The following is a 25,805-nucleotide window of genomic DNA, read 5'->3' on the forward strand; positions in this document are numbered from 1 at the left end:
AGCACCTTCACCTACGACCGCTAGGCAGAGACGGATTCAGGATTTGACGATACCGGGTGCCACACTGATTTAAACGTAGAAATATTATAATTAACACAATCCTAATAGGTATCATTCTGCTGGTCTGGTGTATTTTGGTATTTTGGTTCGAATTTTTCGTCTTGAAAAAAATGGATATTTTCCTGAATTGGCTTTAAATGATTCCAAATCGACATCATCTTTAAGATGGAAAAGAATGACATTCTACGAATTTTTGTTGTCAAAATTTTTTCCTATCTCATTTCACAAGAATTAAGAACACTTTCCTAAAAAGAAAAAAGTTCAGTCCAACACATTAGCAAAAGAACTAGCTAGATCCAAAAAAAAAAAGAGACTAAATAGTGATATCAAAAAAGTAAAAAAAAAAATGAACGAATTAATGAAAAAACTACCCATCAATGTCCTAGAAATAAAAAAACGAAATAATTATTAATCAAAGATTATATATTACTTAGGCCATTAGTTAGGGGGCTTAGAGTTCAAAACATTGAATCTAATGGGATTCGATATGATTAATGTTTTTGGTCACCAAGTCATTTTTCTAAAAACATGTAAATTGATAATAAATTTAACCTCGTGCTTTTTCCAAGGAAGTAAACTGACAATTGCACAACATATTGTTAATCTTTTAACAATATTTGGAACTTCAAAGTTCAGCCTAAGCATACGTCTCTCTAGGATTCATAATAAATGCAGCAACCTAAAATACTTTTATAAAAAGAGTGTCAGAATGGACTCGAACGCGGTCTCTTGGGTGAAACATCAGATAAAACTCCACTAGCGCGCACCTTACGGCCTTTTGTTCATCCGGGTGCCAAAAGCTTGATTTATGCATTTTCTTATACATATACACATGCTATATTGTGGGTGGCGTACCACCCCATACCTACTTAATAGATCCGTCCCTAATGCTTGGTCCTGGGTTCGAGTCACGCTAGAGAAAAAGTGTAGTGGAAACAGTATAGATACTCATAATTTGGGAGGGGTTTAAAAAAAAGTGATTAATTTACCAATAAAAGTAAACAACATAGTTCAACTTTTTCGCACATGTTACGAACTTCTGTTTCTAAAAGTTACTGTTCACCCGTGTATGTGGTTAGTATAATTAATTATATTATTTTTACTAATTGCTGAATAATTTGATAAATTGTGGATAGGTCTTACCTGGTTCTTCTGCTAAATCTGCTGGGTTAAAACACAATGATGTTATAATTCAATTTGGTGGAAAAAGAATTCGGAGTTTCTTGGAGGTATATGACCTTTCTGGTAGACTATGTGCTACTCTGCCAAAAAGTCAGAAAACCTCCTTTTCTTCTAGTTGATCAATACAACTTAGCATTAAAGTAAATGTACTGAGATATATACATGCATACCCACAAAAAACTATCAACACAAACAAGGAGATCTAAAACATGCATGCAATAAAAAGTGCAATTTCCTATTGGTATTAATAATTATTCTTCATTTTTTATTCAAATTGTCATTAGCTATTTGAAAACATGTTTAGTCATGTTGGAGAATCTGTTGAGTTGGCTGTGATAAGATCAAGTCATGATGTTCCTTTATATCTTAGCGTGGTGGTGGATCAGGCAACATCAGATAAATTATACAGGTATCCATCTTCAACTCATTTCTTCTTAACATACTGATATGATTTTTTTCCTTTTTCAAGATGATTTACCTTCGTTCTCAGTGTCTTAAACTTTCACTATTTCAGCTGGCCACTTTGGGAGGTATGATGAGGTTCGAGAATAGTAACATCGAGGGTTGCAGGTAATGGGAATGTAATATAATGATGCTTGGACTTGTGCTGACTTGTATGCGTCTCTTCTGCTATCATAATCACAATTGTTTTGCTGTTAAACCTTCTCCTACTCATACTAGACAAAGAAATATGATTTATTTTATATAAATTTCAAATGCTTTAGGTGGAATAGTATTGACTATTTTTCTATCCCCAAGTACCCTGTTACATCTAATGGCATGCACACAACAATTCTTGGCTTAGCTTTGTTCAACTGTTTGTAAACTTTGTAGCCTCCTATGCCTTATGTCCAGTTATTTGGTCCTTCAGTGTCATAGACTCGGTATGTTAAGAAGATGCAACTAATTTTCCATGATTGAAAAGTTATAAAAGATATAACTCGAGATATAGTACGTAAATAAATTGTTGGCACCGCATATATTCTTCTTAGAGTAGCAGTAGTACAAATAAACTGTCATAGCCATTTTTCACACACACACATACACATATAGTTGTGATCCGAGAGGCGATAGAGAGGCAGAGCTTTGTTTTTGGACAATGGATACCATGTTACATTTCAAGCAAGGTTAATTTGTCAGCTCATAATACTTATTAATAAGATATGAGCTTAAATGGAGCGACGAGCATTATAAAGATAACACAAACTTAATTACAATAGAGGTGCAGTAATAGTGGTTCTTATTCTGCTTTTAGACTTTTCTTTTACCAACGGATGGAATTAGGAGCTTGGTAAGAAAGAAGCTGAAATATCTGAAGGGCAGTGGATGATCTTTTAGCTACTCACTAGGAATACATTTTAGGAACTCTTCAAATGGATTGAAAATTTTGAAGCTGGTGTACAACAATAACAACATACTCAGTATTATCCCACGTCGTGGGGTTTGGGAAGGGTAGTGTGCACGCAGACCTTACCCCTACCTTGTGAGGATAGAGAGGTTGTTTCGAATAGACCTTCGGCTGAGGAAAGCATAAGCACCACATTATTGAAAATATAGACAAGAAGGGACAACACCAAAAAGCCATATAAAAGCACAATAAAAATAACAAGATAGTAAGGTGATCAATAATGAAAGAAAACAACGGTTAGTCATAAAAACCTACTACCAACGGAAAGCGAGACTGCGTGTAAATACTACTGTTATGAACACTCTAGACTACATATTCTACTACCCTAATCCTCGACCTCCATACCTTCCTATCAAGGGTCATGTCCTCGGTCAACTGAAGCTACGTCATGTCTTGCCTAATCACCTCTCCCCCACTTCTTCTTTGGCCTACCTCTACCTCTCTGTAGGCCCTTCAATGTCAACCTCTCACACCTTCTCACCGGGGCGTCTGTGCTCCTCCTCCTCACATGACCAAATCACCTAAGTTGTGCTTCCCGCATCTTGTCCTCAATAGGGGCCGCACCCACCTTATAGCGAATAACCTCATTTCTAATCTTATCTAACCTGGTGTGCCCGTACATCCATCTCAACATCCTCATCTCTGCTACCTTCATCTTCTGGACTGAGCGATCTTGACTGGCCAATACTCAACCCCATACAACATCGTCGGTATGACCACCACTCTGTCTTGTCACATAAAACACCGGAAGCGAGTCTCCATTTCATCCATCCCGCCCCAATACGATGTGCGACATCTTCATCAATCTCCCCATCCCCTAAATAATAGACTCAAGGTATTTAAAACTTCCTCTCTTAGGGATGACCTGCGAGTCCAGCCTCACCTCCCCTTCCCCCCTTCATGAGTTTCACCACTGAACTTACACTCCAAGTATTTTGTCTTGGTCCTGCTCAACTTGAAACCTTTAGGCTCCATGGTCTGCCTCCATACCTCTAACTGCGCGTTCACACCGCCTCGCGTCTCGTCAATCAATACAATATCATCTGCAAATAGCATGCACCACGGCACCTCCCCTTGGATGTGGCACGTCAGTACGTCCATCGCCAGGGAAGACAAAAAAGGGTTGAGTGCCGACCCGTGATGCAACCCCATCATAACCGGAAAATGGTCCGAGTCCCCACCCACCGTCCTCACTCGGATCTTTGCTCCATCATACATGTCCTTAAAAAAAGAGTTAAAAATCCACATAATCATGCCTTAATTTTACACTTCTAGAGAAAGGAAACAACACTAAATAACCAAAAAATTCCTAAAGATCGTGCTTACATGAGCCTTGCGCTGCACAAACATACTAGTCGCAGCCAGGTATAATAGCTTCTTCTGAATATGATGATAATTCGTAAACCATCCAGAGGCGGATCTAGGATTTGAAGGTGACAGATACCATAATTTTTTTTAATGTACATCTTGAAATAACTAATATAGAGTTTGCTCGGAATGTTTGTCCGATTTATTTATTTTTTAGTTTATTCAGGCAATTAATAGGCATTTTTTATTTAAAATTAGAAAATTACATCTCTTTCCCACAATATACTTGTGACATTTCACTGGGTATATTGTTATTGTTGTACAAAAATTACATCTCAGACATCAAGAAGCAAATATAATTAGCATTTTAAAGAAGGAATCACGCCTTTATTATTAACAAAACAAGAAAAATCAATATTTTTTACAAGGGAATTGCATCTTTTTTTTGTATGCTAAAAGTAAATTTGCGCAAGTAAAATAACATCTTTAATAAGGGAATTCCACCGATCAGAATAAGAAAAATAAAAAAATTATCTTCAATAGATAAATTATACACCATAAGTAAATGCAGAATTAGATAAACTACAAGATCCCAAAAATTAAAATAAAAAATCTCATATTTTTCTAAGCAATACTTACGAAATATTCACCATAATTTAATAGTAAAGATAGTTAAATTGTATTTAACAATCATAGAATAACACAAAATTTTATGTTATAATAAAAAAATAAATTATAAAAATTAAATTTGATCTCAATCCAAAATTTCTATCAAGACCCAAGTTTTTTGATTTTGCAAAAAAAAAATTTAAAAGATTTGAATTAAGAGAAATTGTTATTTTACAGTATTTTAAATATAGGAGGCTCTTTTTTGAGTGTCTTTACTAAAGATCAGAGATAAAATAATAGGATAGAGGAAAACATATAAAAAATAATAAACGACAAATAAGAAATTGGAAGGTAGCCAAAAAGGAAAATGACTAGGACAAAGGAAATAAAAAGCACAACAAAAAAGGAAAGTTGGACAAGGTTCAAGATAAATTCGAACTTGAATTTTGCACATGAGAAACGCTTTCACAAAAGTCTACCGGTCATAGCACCTTTGTCTAGTTTGCAATTGGGGGTGTCAAGATCAAATCTTTAACCTAGTTTAAAAAAAAATTCTACATAAATATATGAAAATTTTATCAATCTAGCGGATGTCGGATCACCCCACCCTAAAGGGTGGATCCGCCCCTGAAACCATCACAATAAAAGAGATTAGGTTTTTTCGCCTTGTGAAAACAGAGAGCAAAAAATATAAAGAGAGGAAGAAATGAGGAAGGAAGTCAGCGCTCCATTTGCCAGATAATGAGACAAGAAGGAGCATGTTCACCACCGACGGTGTGTGGTCCTCTTCAGTGAGAAGCATGTTATAGTGTGTAGGAGAAAGGTGATTTGGGGTTAAGAAGCTAGAGTGTTAGCTACTTTATGAGGATTAGATTTGTTACTTTAGAGTCTGTTTTTTCTTTTTTTTCGTCTTTATATAAAAATAGGACTATCTGGGGCGACTTAATATATATATAATATATATATATATAACATTTAGTGGCGACACCAAGAGTCGCCACAAAAGCCCTTGTGTTCTGTGGCATCCACCGCGCCTGCGGCCAGATACATTATATTTTGTAGCGACTCCTTCTTAGTCGCCACTAATATTATGCTTTCAGCCGCGATTATAATTGTCGCCACTAAACACTTATCTTTTGTGGCGATAATATTAGTCGCCACAAATAGTCGCCACTAAATGTCAGATTTCTTGTAATGTACACCTCTAGCCTCCAAACATCTCCACGAAACTTCCCTCAAAACTTTATCGTACGTATTTTCTAAGTCAATGAATACCATATACAAGTCCTTCTTCCTCTCCCTATACTGCCAATCTCCTAAAAATTTGAAGCTGGTGTCATTTAAATAATCATCGAAAGGGAAATATGCCTGACAACAATGTATTCTGCAGACAGAAATAGTGAAATTTCCTTTTTCTGGACATGTTTCATGACTGTAGCATGGACAGCAAATTTACTGGATGCTTCCAATCAAGTGAATTTTTTTTAACCTACTGACATGCACAGGCATGATTCTTGTTACTTGGATCAATCATCTATTCACACACACACTCCTCTTGTTTGAATTAATGGAGATGAGAATGCATGCAATATTACTATTTCGAAACAAGAGATTATATCAGTCACCATTTCTTTCCCCTCTTTTTATTTACTTAATACCGTCAACCAAAATATAATACTACTAATTTGCACATGGAAAGGGACATAATGCCCTAACTACCTTTGCAAGGAACGGAAGGAGCCAATATATTTCTACACTAGCTAATTTGCTCGCGTTTCGCGCAGTTATGAATAACGTCATTCAATCTCACTCCTTTCACTACATTGTCATACAATCTCACCAAAATGTAGAGACTACTCTCAGACATTGAACATCACAAAATTATTTCAATATAAATACTTTAGAAGCATGATCGCGCATGAAAAACAGAATAATAAATAAGAAGTTTGTTACTACCTGAGCATTTAATAAGTGAACCTATTAGATAATTATACACCAATTGTAGTTTTTGTAATTTTTTCTGATTTATTACAGTAAATACAAAAATATATGAATTTGACAAACATCAGTTTTGTATTAATTATAGTACAACCTTATGGGAAAAATTAATAATCTGCATTTTTGGATGGCTTAAGCCCAACTGAACCAGCACGCTTAAGATTGTCAGCAGGATTGAGAGCTCATTCCATGATGAATCATAAATGGTATACCTAGTTATCCTGAAGCACAAACATTTTGAAATAATTATAATGAAGTAATTATTTGTAAAATTGTATAAAGTGCATGTCACAGTTTGGAAAAGAGAGAAATACCTCGCATGTCTTAGCAACCATATGACATATATTTTGAAATATCTCTTTGTAAATAATATTTTTAATGAATGTAGGATCTTCTACGTCCTCGTCGGCACATTATGGTTAGTCCTTCTCTTGTTGTTATTCGGGAGACAACTACATATAATTGACCATGGGTGAATACTTGTTTCTTCTCTTGTTGGTACTCGGGAGACAACCACATATAACTTACCATGGGCGAATACTTGTTTCGAAAGATACAATTCGACACAGAAGCAGATCCAGTATTTAAACTCTATGGGTTCAGCTTTTAAGATTTTTAGCAGTGAACTCATCACATTTTTAACACTATGGGTTCAAATCTACTATTTGTTATAATTTTAGTAGATTTTGCACATAAATTTATGCTCTGCATCAAAAAAAGTTATGGATTCAGTTGTGAACCCGTCACGTATATACTATATACACCCCTGATCTGACTTGGTTAAGAGATTGTCCTTGACTTTTATTGATTGTCATGGCGAAACATGGCACCAAAGGGAGCTGCCTTCTCTTAAGCTTGAATGGCCACTTTGAATCGTTAGGAGACATAATGATTCTTGAAATTATCACTCTAGAACCGATGTTCTTTCTAGACATAATATTTGTATTAAAACAGAGTGAAGACTAGTTAGTCGGTTATATTAGCTAATTAATGTTAGTGTAGTTAGTTAAGGCTGTTAGTGAGTTGGTTAGTGAGCAACACACGATGTGCACGTGACTCCACCAAGGTATTTGTATAAAGTCTGCAGACTTGTATCTTTGTAATGCAAGAGAGAGAAAACAGATCTTCTTCTTCATTATTCCCTCTCTAGATTCCAGAATATTCTTTCGCCATAGATGAGCCCTAGCTTCTCATCTCTGTAAATTGACTAAGATTCACAGAATTAATCCTCAATTTAACATGGTATCAGAGCGGCGATCGTGAGGCGTGAACTCCGGAGTAAAGCTCCGACTGAATTAGAACGATTTCAAGCTGGAAGAGGCGGACATGGCGGAAAATGAAGTAAGTTCACTTGATCACAATCATCCATTATACCTTCAAGATAGAGACACTCCAGGGCTGGTTTTAATTCCAATCAAGCTCACGGGGCCAGAAAATTATGCCCTATGGAGCAAAGCAATGAAATTGGCCTTGCGAGGAAAGAGCAAACTAGGTTTTGTGAATGCATCGTGTGTAAAAGCTAGGTACAAAGGGGAATTAGTTGAACAATGGGAAAAATGCAACGCAATAGTGTTATCATGGATAGGAAGCACAGTTTCGAATGAATTAATGCCAAGTATTGTCTATGCATCAGATGCAAGAAAAGTGTGGAATGATTTTCAGGAGAGATTTGATCGCTCAAATCTGACGAGAATTTATCATCTCTGGACTGAGATAGCAACAATGAGGCAAGGAACAGACTTAGTAACGAGTTAGTACACAAAAATGAAGGATCTGTGGGACGAATTGGATGTGTTGGCTCCTTTATCGTGCTGTGATTGTGAGGAAGCGAGGCCATCTATTGAACTCTTGAAGTCACAACGTTTGCTGCAATTTCTTATGGGATTGAATGAAAGTTACAGCAACGTAAGAAGCAATATACTTGCTAGGAGACCAGTGGTGACAGTAAATGAAGCTTATGTTATTGTCACACAGGAAGAGAGCCAGAGATCGCTTGGTGTTGTGGTTACTCATAAAGATCCATTAACTATGCTAGCAGAAAAATGCAAGGCTTCAGAGTAAGAGGGCCTGGGATGATATATGAATATTGTGGCTATAAAGGCCACTTGAAGGAAAATTGCTATAAGATCGTAGGGTACCCCCCAGACTTTAAAAGTAAGAAGAAAGGTGGTCAATCTGGTGGAGCTCTTGGGCAGTCTAGCAGCAGAACACAGACTGGAGGAGGCTATAAGCCAAGTATCAACAGTGCAGCAGCAGAGGATCAGGTGCAGGGATATTTTTTTTACTGAGGAAGAGTATTCACAACTCATGAGCTTGCTTAACAAACCTCCACCAGGTGATTGCAGCTCGAACATGCTGGCAGGTACTGTTACATTGCTTTCTGAGACTTATAATTATGAACGGATAATAGACTCAGGGGTATCACACCACATTACACCTTGCAAGGAATTGCTAGAATACATAAGAAGCTTAGAAAAGAGTCACAGCATTAGAGTACAAGTACCAACTGGAAATAAGTCATCTATATCTAGTGCAGAAAGTACAGTGGTACTAGGAAGTCATAAAATCACCAATGGGTTGCACGTGCCAGGCTTCAAATTTAATTTGCTTTCAGTGTCAAAGTTAACCAAGGAATTGTTGTGCAAGGTCAATTTCTTCCCTAACTTTTGTGTATTTCAGGGACTTTACAATGGCAAGGTAATGAGGATTGGTAGAGAAAATAATGGACTCTACATATTGCAAAGAGAAGTAAAGCCTACAGTAGGAGCAGCTGTAATAAAAGGTGCAGATGAAGCTGAGTTGTGGCACTTAAGGCTAGGGCATCCTTCAGCTATAGCAATGCAACACATACCAAGACTGAAGAACAAGCTAAATAACACAATGCAAGAGTAATGCACAAGTATGTCCAATGGCAAAGCAAGTGAGATTAAAATTTCATGTTAGTAAGAGTAGCACTAGTGGTATTTTCCAATTGATACATGTAGACATGTGGGGACCTTACAGAAGGCCTACTTTTGATAGAAAGCAATTCTTTGTTACTGTGGTGGATGACTATAGTAGATACACTTGGGTCTATTTACTTCAATCTAAATGTGAAGTGTCAGTTGTACTTAAGGATTTCTTGACTATGATAAAAAATTAGTTTGGTGCATGTGTGAAAATATTAAGGTCGGATAATGGCACAGAATTCTTTAATTCTCAATGTAATGAACTCTTCACTTCTCTTGGAATCATTCACCAAAGCAGTTGTGCTTATACACCACAGCAAAATAGGACAGTAGAAAGAAAACATAGACATATTTTAGAAGTAGCAAGAGCACTGAAAATTCAAGGTGCTATTCCAGTCAGATTCTGGGGTGAATGTGTTAAAAAATAGTCTATCTAATAAATAAATTGCCTACACCAGTACTAGAAGGTAAAACACCATATGAGGCACTATATGGGAAGGAACCCTGATGGATCATTCGAGAGTGTTTGGTTGTCTATGCTATGCAAGCAGCTTACCTAGATCTGATAAACTAGCTCCTAGAACAAGGAAGGCGGTATTGATGGGCTATTCTGAGACTCAAAAGAGGTACAAGCTGTTTAACTTGGACACTAAAACCTTTTTTATCAGTAGGGATGTCAGTTTTAGGTAAAGAATTAAAAATGAATTTTTTAGGTAAAGAATTTTTCCTTTCAGAGCCATGCCAATTGAAAATGAAGATGATGTATTATTCATGCCAATAATAAATTTAGGAGGGACACATACACACAATGAAGAGAGTTCTCATACTTCACCTACACCACAGTAGTCAGCAGATCCAATACACCAAGATGGAAGTGGTTCTACAGAAACTACACACACACGACATTGCAGATCACCAGACAGATACACAGGACATTGTACCAGATTTTTTATTAGAGACAATAGATGAATGTCAACCAACGGTGTCTAATGAAGAGATGCCTACTGAGGAACTAGTAGAAAGACAACATTCGGCTAAACAAATGGCAGAGATTGACAGAGGCAAACAAGCTACTAAACCACCCATTTGGTTAAAAGATTATGTCACTACCAAAAGAGGGTCTGCTAAGTGCTCATACTACATTGCAAATTATGTGGAATATTATCACTTATCTGCTGACTATCAGAAATATTTGAGCTTGTTTTTAAGCCCAACAGAGCCAAGAAACTTCAAGGAGGCATCTCAAAATCAAAGATGGATTGAAGCCATGCAACAAGAGGTTGATGCTTTAGAGCAAAACCATACTTGGAAGCTTGTTGACTTACCTGAAGGGAAGCAGACTGTATGCTCAAAATGGGTATATAAGGTCAAGTATAAGCCAAATGGAGAAGTGGACAAATACAAAGTCAGGCTTGTTACAAAAGGTTACACTCAACAGGAAGGATTAGACTACCATGAAACCTTCTCACTTATTGCTAAGATGGTGACAGTAAGAATAGTGATCAGTGTTGCAGCTTCGAAATATTGGCCTTTATTCCAGATGGATGTCAATAATGCATTTCTACAAGGGGATTTGCAAGAGGATATTTATATGGAACTGCCTCAAGGTTTTCAAAGGCAGGGGGAGTATAAAGTCTGCAAACTACTCAAATCATTGTATGGATTGAAGCAGGCTTCAAGGCAATGGAATATAAAACTCACAGATGCTCTCCAAGAAGTAGGTTATCTTCAAAGTCCTTATGATCATTCTCTATTCACCAGAAAAGAAAATGATAAAATCATCATTATCTGGGTATATGTGGATGATCTTCTAATCACTAGTAACAATGGAAGATTAATTGAGCAAGCCAAATTTACACTGCATAGAAATTTCAAAGCAAAGGACCTAGGTGAGCTAAGGTATTTCCTGGGAATTGAGGTGTTGAGATCTAAGGATGGTATACTTCTCAATCAAAAGAAGTACACACTTGAATTGATCTCAGATGTTGGTTTAAGTGGTGCTAAACCAGTTAACACACCGCTAGAGGTGAACACAAAGCTCACTACTGTAGACTATGATGAACATGTGGGAGGTGTCAATGATCCTTTGCTTACAAACATTACTTCCTATCAAAAACTAGTTGGGAAGATGCTATATCTTACTATCACCAGGCTGAATATTAGCTTTGTTGTGCAAGTTCTTAGCCAATTTATGCAGAAATCTAAGACCTCGCACTGGGAGGCAGCCCTCAGATTAGTAAGGTATCTCAAAGGCTCACCAGCGCAAGGGATTCTGCTAAGAAACAGCCCATGTACAGAATTGACTGTATTTTGTGATAGTGATTGGGCATCATGTCCAAACACTAGGAGATCTGTCGCTGGATATGTTGTGAATCTGGGAGATTCACTTATTTCTTGGAAATCAAAAAAATAACACACTGTGAGTAGAAGTTTAGCAGAAGCTGAGTATAGAAGCATGACAAGAGCAGTTTTTGAGATGATTTGGTTGACAGGTTTGCTGGAGGAATTAGGGGTAATTGTCTCTCAACCTGTGAAGTTGATGTGCAATAGTAAAGCAGCCATACAAATTGTATCCAATCCCATCTATCATGAGCGGACAAAGCACATTGAAATTGATTGTCACTTTGTGAGAGGCACCATTAAAGGTGGACTGATATTGCTAGAACATGTCAACACAAAAGACCAGCTTGCTGATTTGCTGACCAAAGCTCCGGGAACTACACAGCACCAGTCACTTCTATCCAAGCTTGGAGTGTTCGATATCTTTCACCCTCCAGCTTGAGGGGGAGTATTAAAACAGAGTGAAGATTAGTTAGTCGGTTATATTAGCTAATTACTGTTAGTGTAGTTAGTTAAGGCTGTTAGTGAGTTGGTTAGTGAGCAGCATATGATGTGCACGTGACTCCACCAAGGTATTTGTATAAAGTTTGTAGACTTGTATCTTTGTAATGCAAGAGAGAGAAAACAAATTTTCTTCTTCATTATTCCCTCTCTAGATTCCAGAATATTCTTTCGCCATAGATGAGCCCTAGCTTCTCATCTCTGTAAATTGACTAAGATTCACAGAATTAATCCTCAATTTAACAGTTTGCGCTGACAAACCAATTTTCAAGATGCGTGACAATTATTCGTGTTCCATTGCTTAGGCCTTCGGTTTGGTTTAGATTTCTAAGAAGAATAACTGGGGTGCCTACTTTTAAGTGTATCTCATGATTAGGGATGCCAGAGAATGTTAAGATATTTAAAAATTCCATAACACTAAATTATATATAAACAACATTTATAGATATAGATTTTGTCTATAGATATCAGGATTCTTCCGGTTGATGAACAAAAAATAATTGCAGGTTCCATACTATTTTATGTATGAATTTCAGCATACCCTAAAAATATATGTGACCTAAAGGCATAAGAATGCATAAAAATAAAAGTTATGGATTTTGAAAAGGACAAACCTGGACTGATGAGTCAATACAATCCATGAAACTATATATATTACCAAGTGAAAAAATAATATTATCATATGCCTCTGAATTATATCATGAGATTTAGTAGTAAGTACAAAAATAATCTATCATTTTTCGTCCAGTTCCCAATGATGAGAAAGAGCTCAATATGACATTCAGTGGTATCATATCGCAAAGAAAAGGTATAAAAACAGAACCACCATATTTCACATAAAGAGCACAATGAATATGATATAAAGTTTATTGGTTAAATAATATGGTGAGTAAATTTAATAAAGAACCTCACATCAACCACTAAGATAGCCAAATCTGTCTTAACTCTTGGGTTTTCGTTATTGCTTGCATCCAAAAATAAAAGTAGAAATACATCAGAACACTTAGGAGTAAAAGTTGGGATTTGATGTGGTGTGAATGAAATAGGAGGAAGAGTAAACAATGAATGGTTATAATTAAGATGAAGAGTAAGCGACATGACTTTTAAAAGAGTGAAAAAGAGTATATCTTTTGAAGGAAAAGAAATAACACTTAGATACAGCGAAAAGGCAAGATATGAAAAATCTAGAAAAAACCATCAGGCAGCTCGAACACAAACTGAATCAGCTCCTACAATGATTTGAAGAATACATTGGTGTTGTACCTCAGAAAGAAGACTAACCATATATATATAGTTCACTTCAACGTAACAGTGAAAGGCCATATACAGTGTCGTATGCACAGATCTCCTCCCAACAATTAAAATGACAAAAGGCAAATACAGTTAATTCACGGTCTGATAATTAATTGATTAAGGAGCAGCCTCCTTAAAATAGTCCCATAGTGATCTAGTTACCCAGAGAATGGTTTTCTATTACGGTTCCTTCACCTATTTCCTTAACTACAACTCGTGTGTTAAATTCATATATCGATCTTCAAGCATAACACAAAAAAGTAGAGCCGTATAAGTATAATAGCGGTAATATAGCAACAATCTATATTTAATAATGCTAATCTACCGAAACACAAAAGAATTAAGCAGTACAAATATAATAATACTAACCTTTCAATAATCTATATATAATCGACATTTAAAGACATTGTTGTCGAACTTTGGAAGGATCAAAAAAATATTACTACATCATAGTTGTACTCCATACAATGGGGACACTTAGTAGAAGTAAATAATTAGTTAATAGGTAAATAATTATAGTATTTCAGAATATTAACAGATCTAATTATGATTTTTGGAAAAAATATTTATAGATTTAATTATGTATTGCGATAAAATCATACTCGCATTGAATTTTTGTATTTTTGCAAGTTAATTAGAATATTTTGCTCCTTAGTTATTGATTAGGGAAAAAAATATAGTATTCTAGAATATTTAAAGACATTATTCTTGAACTTTGCTCGGGAAAAAACTATCAATAATAAAAAATTCTTGTACTCCATATCAGCGACACATTTAGTATTAATTGTGAAAAAATCATAGTAGTGAAGAATCTTTGGATTTTCGAAAGTTCTTTAGAAAAATTATACTATCCAAGAATATTGACATTATAAGTTCTGATTTTGAGGGAAACATAATAGTGAAGAAGGCTTGGACTCTAACTCAATTTTTTGACTGTGTTTTGGCATCCTTGTTTGCCCATACCTATATAATTAGATTAGGATTTCTAGAAGTTAGTAAAAGTCAAATATGTAAGAATAAGGCGTAAATGATAAATATTAAAGTTTAAAAGCATTACATACCGACAATTATGGAGCAAATATCAATTGTTCTGAAATAGTGGGCGGGGATGGTATTCTTCGGATGTCTTCATTGGCATCGAAGGAAACAGAATTTGTGTAATCATAGAGAGAACGTTTTTATTTTTTCGCTTCCCCCAGATAAGAAATAGACCAAAAAAAATGTAGTTGAGGCTATATGAATTAATTCATAAAGTTAGAGGTCTGGGGGGAAATTGATATAGGAAAACGGTGTTGAAAGTTTACAGAATGTTTGTTTGATAAAAAGAAGCGGTGCGGGAAGAAGGGAAATTGAATAGGGAAAACGTAGTTGAAAGTTTACAGAAGGTTAGTTTGATGAAAAGAAGCAGTTTTGTAATTTCAGGTTTAAAAGGCGTTAGATTCCCCGGAGTCTAAAACACGTTCTTTTTGAATGTTGTATGATGTGTGATTTGATTGTAAATCTTTACGAGAGTCTTTGGCATAATCTTGAAGCTCAGTCCTGTGATGTTATTAAATTATCCAATAGCATACTCATCTTGATCCACAAAATATCACTTCGACTATTAAATTTGTTAACAGAAGAAATACAAAGTGACAAGCATTAAAAATCAAGATGAAGAATTAAGATATATATTGGAGCAACACATTTTTACGGGTGCACACTCTGGTGAATGGCGATACTTTACCTTTTGAAGTTAGTGGAGATAAAGTTTCCATTTTTCTTCAATATTAGTTCAAAAAGTGCGCGGTATATTAGTGAGTTTGAAAATGATTTTTTAATAGCATAAGTTGAGATAGAAGAGAGAATTTTTTCTTTGCTTGGAGCCAAGACTTCATTCCCCTACTAACACATAACACAAAAAAGAAATAGAATTATAAAATAAGTTGATATCATAGAAATTGTTTTTCTTTTCTTTCTGGCCATAGAAATTGATTTAAAGGAAAAGAAAAGTATTTTTTTGGATTGAGTGTCACCACTTTTGTCACGACCCAAAATTCATTATAGGTCGTGATGGCGCCTAACGCCGCCGTCAGGCAAGTCAACGGTGATTTACCAATTTGATTGCTCATTTTATTACTTTCGAAATCACAAATTTTAATAAGAAAAGGAGATTTACACTTCCAAGTCGCGGGAACGTACAACATTTGTAATTTATAAAAGAAATAAAAAGCGATAATAGTGTATGAAACCCTAAGCATCAACTGGTATAACCCCAAAATTCGGTGTCACAAGTGCATGCGTATTTTCTAAGGAGTACAATAATAATATAATATCTATCCAGAATGAAAACAAGAAAGGATAAAATAAATAGTACGATGAAGACTCTGGAGTGCGATGCGTAGTCTGAATTGTAGCTCACACAAAGTCTCCTCAACAGATGCACCTACGCGCCAAGATTATCACCAAATGAACATGTTAGATCCTGCACATTTAGTGCAGAAATGCAGCATGAATACGTAAATCAACATGTACCCAGTAAGTATCTAGCCTAATCGCGGAGAAGAAGTGACGAGGGGTCGACATCGACACTAACTAGGGGTCCAACAAAATAATATAATAATTCACAACAGATATGAAGTGCACAACGATAGTGGAGTAAATCTATAAATTTTATAATCTTTCAAATATTTCTTTTAAAGTATAAATTTCTCGATCTTGTATTCTACCTTAATAGATCAGGAAATGCTAAGTGTCAATATCAAATAAATAAGGAATACCATAAAAATGCCGGGCATCAGTGGAAGGTTTATCTCGTGAATATTCGGACTACTAGCGATATAACGCATGATTCTGCCGAGGTTGTTCGGCACGATTCACAATAATGTGTACACTGCCGAAGGTCGAGCGGCACGAACCATAGATGCATCTATTATACTGCCGAGGCGTTCGGCCCGCTCCACAAGAAAGGAAGGGACTTACCGAATTACGAGACACGTGTTTACAATAAAGTACATGAGCACATAACGAATATAATCTTTACCGTTTCTCAGATAACTCGCCCACAACTTAAAGTGTTAAGGCTCGGCCTATTATACATATATTTATTTCTAAATCAAATTCAGTTATAACTTTAATTAATTAAGCCAGCAGAACGAGTTCAAATAATTCAATTATTACATGATAAAGTCCTAAGTCTACCCGGACATAAACATGTTTTAGCTACGTACGGACTCTTGTCACCTCATGCGTACGTAGCACTCACAACTAGTTGTACATAATAATAAAAATTATCTAGGGGTAGTTTTTCCCTCACAAGGTTAACCAAGAGATTTACCTCGCTCTGAAGTTCCACGACCGGCTCCAACGCCTCCCTAATACCTCAACTCAAAGCCAAACGATCCGTAACTAGTCAAACAATATGCAACTCAATCAAAATATACTCCAGTGCTTATAATTAACCAATTCATAAAAATCTCCAACTCCGCTCTAAAAGTCAATAAAATCAACCCTCGGGCCCACGTGCCCGGATTCTGAAAATTTTTGAAGATAAACTTTATCCATAATACCACGAACTCAAATATATAATTTATTCGTAATTCCATTTTCAAAATCATGGTCAAAATCCAAAAATACCAATTTCTAGATTTTCCACCAAAATTCCAAATTTCTACAAATTTTCATACTTAAATCCATATACAAACCATGTATTTAACTCATAATGTGAAGAAATTACTTACCCCATAATAGATGATGAAGATGGCACTCCAAAATTGCTCCAAAATCGGCTCCCATGGACGAAATAAAGTGGAATTGAGCCAAACCCCCGTTTTAAAAGAACACACCGCCCAACTCGACCTTCGCACATGTGGTCCATTAACCGCTTCTACGGCTCCGCATATGCGGATACTCCATTGCAAGTGCGGCTCCAGCTCAACCCAACAGTCCTCACATCTGAGCCCAAGTAGCGCATCTGCGCTTCCGCTTCTACGGGCCTCAAGCACTTCTGCGCTCGCGCACCTGCGTGTCCATGCCCGCTTCTGTGGCATAGGCCTTTTGTCCAACCTCCATTTCTGTGTTTCCCCACTCCGCAGGTGCGGTCCCGCTTCTGTGGCGGAACGACCGCATGTGCGGTCCCAGCACTGCCCAACCAAGATCCGCTTCTGCACTTGCCAGGCCGCTTTTGCGGCGTCGCACCTGCGGCCCATTTTCCGCAGGTACAATTGCACCAGTACTCAGGCCCTTCAGCAATACAACAAAGCTCCAAATTGATCTGTGACTCATCGGGAACACACCCGAGGTCCCCGAGACCCTGTCCAAACTTACCAACAAGTTCCATAACATAAATAGACCACTAGGGTCTCAAATCACACCAAACAACATCAAAATCATGAATCAACGATAGAATTCCTTCTTTAAACTTTCAAACTTCGACGAACACGTCCGAACCATATCAAAACATTCCGAAATGACGCCAAACTTTACGTGCAAGTCACAAATCACCATACGAACCTATTCTAAGGCCCAGAACTTCGAACGGACATTGATAACATCAAAATTTATTTCAAATCAAACTTAAGAATTTCTTACACTTCCAAAATGCCAACTTTCCATAATAGGTGTCGAAATGCTCCCGGGTGATCCGATACTCAACCTGAATATACGCCCAAGTCCAAAATCATCATACGAACCTATTGTAACCTCAAATCCCGATTCCGATATCTTTTGCTCAAAAGTCAAACCTTAGTTAATTTTTCCAACTTAAAGCTTTCGAAATTAGAATTTTCTTTCCAAACCAACTCCGAACTTCCCGAAATTGAATTTCGACCAAACGTACAAGTCATAATACCTGAAGTGAAGCTACCCAAGGCCTCAAACCACCGTACGACGCGCTAGAGCTCAAAACGAACGGTCGGGTCGTTACACCATTCAAGGAGGAAGATACGTGTTCAATTCAATATTGAATATATATATATATATATATATATATATATATATATATATATATATATATATATATATATATATATGTGTGTGTGTGTGTGTGTGTGTGTGTGTGTGTGTGTGTGTGTGTGTGAATAATGGCTCAGCTTCTGGAGAAAACCCCTCTCTGTCTCTCTCTCTCTCCTTCTATTCTTGTATAACAAGAATCCTGGGTTGAAGGATAGCTTAGCACAACAACACAAGGACTGTGTAGAGAACTTCTAGTACTTATTATCTTTATTTTTATTTTGTATAATATTGTCCTCATGTAAGCTTAAATGAAGCAAAAAGGGTATGGTTCATATAACCGACCCCAACTTGTTTAGAATTGTTGTTGTCGGCCTTTCTGCACTTCCAACTGGTCAAACCGATATGTAGTTATAGATACTCTTCCTTTCATATGTCCTCTCTCCAATTTTTGTATTTGAAGTTTTGTGTCTTCGATCACCCAATGGTTTGTAATTTTCTTTGGTGAAAGGTTTCTGATATTGATTCAAAGTGGGTGCTATTAAATATTGCTTATAGTACCTTCTGGAAGTTCATACTGAAATTTGATCGCATTTGGATCTGATTTGAGGTGATTGAGATCGAATTTTTCAATTGAAAATCGAAGAACACAGTTACCCAATAATATACAGCTACAGTATACAATATACTGCAATGGTATACTGTAATAATCCATGAGCACAGTAACCTAACAGTATACTGATACGGTATACAATATACTATAATAGTATACTATAATAATATGCAATATACTGCAACAATATGGTGTAATAGTACACAATATACCATAATAGTATACTTCAACTGATTTGTTAAATCATCCAGGTGCTATTGTGTAAAGCTAAATTCATGGTTATAGTAAAATTATACTATTATAGTATACAATACAATATAACAGTATATCATAATAAAAAAGTTTTTTTAAATTTTAATTTTTCCAACTAGGTCCTTGAAAATATTTTCTTAAATGAATTTTTTGATGGAGTTCCATGAAAATAATATTCATTGTATAAGAAGTACGTGTCGGAAGACATAAATTAGTAATATACCTATTTGGTATATTTATATGTTGTTTTGGTATACTATTGTAATAACATTAAATACTAATATGCCATTTTATTATAATAATATATAATTTTGGATCATGTGTGCTAGAAATATTTACAGTAATACATATATTTAAAAAAGGAAGAAAATGCAATGAAAAAAGGAGAAGAGAAAACAAGTATAATGTATAAGTTATTCTAATAATTGATTTAAAGAAGGAAAAAAAGAAGACAAATAGTATATTATACTATCAATTATAAAAATAAATAAATATTTACTATATCAATTATCTTTTATTACAACAACAACAACAACAACAACAACAACTCAGTAAAATTTCACAAGTGGAATTTGGGGAGGGTAGAATGTACGCAGACCTTAACCCTACCCCGGAGGGATAGAGAGGCTATTTTCGAGAGACCCTCAGCTCAAGAAGACGAAAATAGACAATGGAATATGTGACAACAACATAAATCAGAAAGATAATATAAGTATCGTAGGAAACAGAAAATGGATGGAAAAGCAAGAACAACAATCAGTAATAGAGCCACCGTACTATGAAAAAAATAGAAAAAAATAGTGTGGACACAAACTTACACCACTAATAAGCCAAAGACAACACCCTAACAGGCTAGCCCCACCCCGATACGAAGGAAGAAAAACGCTTGACTCCCTCCTAACCATTAACCCTAATGCTCGACCTCCACACCTTGCTATCTAGAGCCATGTCCTCGGAAACCTGAAGTTGCGCAATGTCTTGCCTGATCACCTCACCCCAATACTTCTTAGGTCGCCCTCTACCTCTTCATATATCCTTTTATTATTGTATAAAGAAGAAGAATAAAGGAAAGGAGCAAAAAGAGTGAATGTAATTAGATTATGTAGGAAAAAAATAAAAGAAAAAAGAGCTAAATTAATTTAGAAAAGGAAGAAGAAATAAAGAAAATGAACAAAAAGATAGAAACAAGAGAAAAAATAAAATAAAAGAAAGGAGCCAAACTGAGTATGGAATCAAATTACTTCAAAAAAATAAAATAAAGAATAATATGATTTAAAAAAGAACAGAAAAGGAGAAAAAAGGAAAAAATAAAGAAAAAGGAGAAAAAAGAAAAGGATAAAAAAAATAGACAATTACCCACAAAATCTACAAAGAGTATAAAAGGTAATTAGTTTAGTGGGTAAAAAAATACATGGGTAGACAAGGATAATTAATTTAATTTTTAAGGGTAAAGCTATAAAACTCCCAATTTGACATAGAACCAATGATCAAATCTCTTTTCCCATTCTTATTAACTCTTGAAAATGAAAGAAACGAAAGAAAAAAGAAACGTTTGTTAAACGTCGTACCCTTTAAATGAAAATTTACTCAAGAAACATTTTAATGTGGAAAAAATAAATGGTTTCTCTAATTATATAGAGTGCCAAGTCACCTGTCTTAGGCCATGTTTTATTTTTTTTATTTTTTTTTAAAATTTACTAGTTTTAGTGTACGCGCGATGCGCATGTACCTTGTACCAATGTGCCCAAACTTTTAAAATTCACGTAAATAATATTGAAAAAATACATTTGAGTTATAAAATAGAATCTAAGAAAATAAATCGTAAATTTATGAAAATGGTAAATATTAAATTGTTGATCCTATTTAGCTAATTCACCGAAGGAAGGAAACATGTCTCATAGAATTATTCAATGTTTATGGATTGTAAATATTAATGAAAATGTAAAAAAGCAAATCAAACTAAATTTACATTGGTACTTCAACCAACGACACCTAAGAAAATAATAAACTAAATGTATGCATATTCTTGAAAATTTATTTGGAGTTATAATATAACATTAAAGTTATAGCTAGACATTTTTGAATTTAGAATAAGTTATGAATGATGTTGTTATTTTACTTGATATTTAATTGGATCAATATGCAACGATGATAATAAAATAAGTTAGTTCATGTAACGACCCGACTTGTCATTTTAAGAATTAACGCCTCGTTCAGTGACTTAAGGTCTCGAGCAGTTTCGCAATATGTATTATGACCCGCGGGTGTGGTCGAGTTGAATTACTGAAGATTCGGAATTAAATTAAAAGAACAATCCTTATTTAGAAGTTTAAATATAAAGAGTGGACCAGAGAGTTGACTTTTGAGCAAACTGCTCCGGAATGGAATTTTGATGATGTCAATAGCTCCGTATGGCGATTATGGACTTAGGAGCGTGTCCGAAAAATTATTTGGAGGTCTGTAGTGGAATTAGGCTTGAAATGGCGAAAGATGAATTTTTGGGAAGTTTGACCGGGGGTTGACTTTTTGATATCGGGGTCGGAATCCGATTCTGGAAATTGGAATAGCTTCGTTGTGCCATTTCTGACTTGTGTGCAAAATTTAAGGTCATTCGGACGTGGTATGGGAGGTTTTGGCATCATTTGTGGAATTCAGAAATTTCTAAGTTTATTAGGCTTGAATCCGTGTGTAATTAGTGTTTTTGGTGTTGTTGAAAGTGATTTGAAGGTTCGATTAAGTTCGTATGATGTTATGGGACGCTTTGGTATGTTTGGTTGAGGTTCCGAGGACCTCGAGTGTATTTCGGGTATGTTTCGGATCATTTTGGGCTACTTTGGATGCTGATTTGCTGATATCTGGTGTTGTTCTTCGCGTTCGCGAAGAAGGATTTGACTTCTGGGATTTTGTTCTTCGCGTTCGCGAAGAAGGAAATCTCTGTTGTAATAGTCTAACTTTGGAGGCTTATATCTCGTAATCTATAAAGAATTTGGAGATAATCCAAAAATAAAAGTTGTAGTCATTTGTGTCTAGTTTTCAGAAAAGTAAATAATTTGTTATTTGGAGTTGTGTATCAAAAGTTATGGTAGATACACTATAAGCTGTCTGGGAAGAGTTTGAAAATCTCTGTTGCATAGGGCAGACTTTGGAAGCTTATATCTTGCAATATATAAGGAATAAGAAAAAGAGCAACAAATGAAAGTTATAGCCCTTCGAGTCTAATTTCCATAAAGTTAAACCATTTATCATTTAGAATTTTGTACAAAAAGTTATGACCATTATACTAGAGGCTATCTGAGAAGAGTTTGAAAATAGTTGTTGGAGAATTTGTTCATCACGAACGCGAGAGAAGGGTCGGTAATGCGAAGAACAAATCCCTGGGCAGCAGAATAAAGTCCAAATTCGTCTCATTCTTCTATTTTTGGACCAAAAAAGCTCGGGTGAGGCGATCTTTCGAGAGTTTTTCAAGGAAAACATTGGGGTAAGAATTTCTAACTTGATTTTGGTTAAATTATATGAATCTAGTGTTGTTTTTATCATTAAATTAGTGGATTTGGTTGAAAATGGTAGAAATCCTCTAGACTTTAATTTAAGATTTGAAGAGTGATCCGTCATCGAAATTTGATAATTTTGGTATGGTTGAACTCGTATCGGAATGGGTGTTCGGATTTCGTAAAAATTTTGTCAGATTCCGAGGGGCGGGTCCCGCGCTGACTTTTTAGAATAAAATTTTAAGTTGGTATTTTATTATCCAGAATTATTTTCGATGAATTTTAATGAAGTGGTACAATTAATTTGGATATATTTGAGCTGTCCGGAGGTCAATTCAAGCAAGAAGAAGATTTTGGAATATCGACATAACTTCAATAAGGTAAGTATCTTGCCTAACCTCTAGTGGGGGAATTACCCCTTAGGCATTGAGTTTTATGTGGAGATTGTGTGATTTGAAAGCCGTGTACGCGAGGTGACGAGTACGTACTAAGGCTTATATGTGCAAATTTTATTGGTTTAAAATTTTAGGCATTCTTATGTATTAAATTAGATAATTGTTGGTATTAGTAAATCTTTGAATTATCACGCCTCATTCCTTATTTGTCAACTTTGTATTTTATATAATAACTTGGTGTTATTTTCATTTGGATTTTATGTGAATTACGTGTATTTGTTGATGTGATATTTTTATTGGAATTAAATTCATGATGGAATCTTTATCTACAAATATTTATTAAATAAGTTTAAATTGAGGAGTTAATATAATTATCAAGAATTTGGATTGATGAAGGTGTTGCCCTATACTGAGTATTTTTCACCTCTGTTGATTGTTTTGAGATTTTATATACGTTTTGTGGAGCCTTGGGCTATTTGTTGAAGACTTTATTGATTCTGCTACATATTTAGAATTTGGTTTTGGTCAGTGGCAAATTGTGATATGAATTGTTGTATTGTGTTGTGGTTTAAACACTCTTCTTGATATTATTTATACTTCCTACCTTGCTTGTTAATGATATACATGTGCTTGGTAAGGAAGAGTGTAATGCACGAAGGGTGATGCCGTGCCATTTGAACCATATTATCATGTGAGGGAGAGTGTAAAGCACGAAGGGTGATGCCGTGCAATTATTTTTATATTATCATATATTCATGGCACGGAGGGTGTTTCCGTACAGGCGAGGACGAGAGACATACATTATATTGTGATATCGTTTTGTTGTGTATACATTCATGCCTTTATCTTGAGATGTTATTGTGCATCTTTGTTTTCTATGTGACTTGTAGTCGTTGTTGCTTCCTGTGTGCCTCCACTTTATTTCTTTTATTGTTATTGGCATTTCTCCCACCTAGTTGGTACTGTTATATGTATGCACGGTGAGAAAGATATAAATGCACGAAGGGTGTTACCGTGCCAATTGATTTGATCTACATATATGTATTGAATGAGAATGAGACAAGTGCACGAAGGTATTGCCGTGCCATTTGATGTGATACGCTGAATATATTTCTCACGCCAGGAAAGTTAAATGAGGTGTCACAAGGTGACTTTTATTTGAAAGAATTATATTTGAAGGATATTTACTTGAAAGAATTATATTTGAAGGATATTTACTTGAAAGGATTATATTAGAAGGATATTTATTTGAAAGAATTATATTAGAAAGATATTTACTTGAAAGAAGTATATTTGAAAGATATTTACTTGAAAGAATTATATTGGAAGGATATTTACTTGAAAGAATTATATTAGAAAGATATTTATTTGAAAGAAGTATATTCGAAATATATTTATTGAAAAGGATTATATTCTAGAGACTTTTATTGAAAAACTTATAGATAAAAGATGTATATTGAAAGGACTTGATTAATTGGTTGTACATGTGTTTATTATTCGTTTGAGTAATATTTTACGGTATTCCTGTTGCCTTGCTGTTTAAATCACTAGTTGATTTGTGTTGCTATCACTGCTATTTATTTTTTATTATTTTGTATATCATATTGCACAGGTTATTAGATTAGTGAGTGTCTTGACTGTACCTCGTCTCTACTCCACTGAGGTTCGTCTTGATACTTACTGGGTACCGACCGTGGTGTACTCATACTACACTTCTGCATATTTTTGTGCAGATCCAGGTATTGGAGATATCGGACTCGGACAGAGTTAGAGTGGGATCGCAAGGATTCAAGGTAGAGCTGCTTGGTCGTCGCAGTTCCTTGGAGTCTTTCCATTTTATTGTACTGTTATTTATTATTCAAACAGTATTGAGTATTCGATCCTTGCGATCATTTTATGTATTCAGTTAGAGTTCGTGACTCAGTACTACCAGTCTTGGGAGGTTTTTAAAAATTATTTCAACTTTTGGTTTCGACACGTGTATTAAATTATATCTTTATTAAAAAAAAGCTTGAATTATAATTATAATCGGCTTACTTAGTCCTAGAGACTAAGTGCCATCACGACGCTTGTGGTAGAATTTTTGGGTCGTGACAGTTCATATGATTTTTAATTAAAATATTATTACTTATTAAGTGTGCATATGTTATTAAGTTGTACCAAATATAGACGTCTTTATTTACAACTAACTTTTAAATAATTGAAAAGCACAAAGAAATTGGTAGCTTTTAAGCTATTGACCATATGAATAGAATAGAAAAGATATAAACTTTTAGTTCAAAAAAGGGGCTGAAACGGGAAAAGGAAAAAAAAGGGGGGTGGGGGTTGTTGATGAAGAATCTAAACTCTAATAACAATGCTTTTAGAAAAAAGATTTTAAAATGCGAGAACTTAATTTAAAAAAAGAGAGGATAAAATCAAATTAGGTAAAAACCAAAACCAAACTGATGAAGAAACACCAAAACCAAACTCATTACGACA

The 25,805-nt window shown here is 35.2% G+C and overlaps 1 long non-coding RNA gene across 2 annotated transcripts; it reads left to right on the forward strand.

The window, feature by feature from the left end:
* The first annotated feature begins 1,272 nt into the window (after nt 1-1,272).
* Nucleotides 1,273-25,299, forward strand: LOC117278195 (uncharacterized). 2 transcript variants are annotated; one of them, XR_011413499.1, is made up of 3 exons: nt 1,273-1,651; nt 1,757-1,812; nt 25,058-25,299. It is a non-coding gene; the product is annotated as an uncharacterized lncRNA (long non-coding RNA). The 2 variants fall into 2 exon arrangements; XR_004508518.2 differs by lacking the exon at nt 25,058-25,299 and having other exon boundaries at nt 1,757-1,975.
* The last annotated feature ends 506 nt before the right edge of the window (nt 25,300-25,805 follow it).

Source organism: Nicotiana tomentosiformis, chromosome 2, assembly GCF_000390325.3.
Source record: "Nicotiana tomentosiformis chromosome 2, ASM39032v3, whole genome shotgun sequence".
In the NCBI taxonomy this organism is placed as follows: domain Eukaryota; kingdom Viridiplantae; phylum Streptophyta; class Magnoliopsida; order Solanales; family Solanaceae; genus Nicotiana; species Nicotiana tomentosiformis.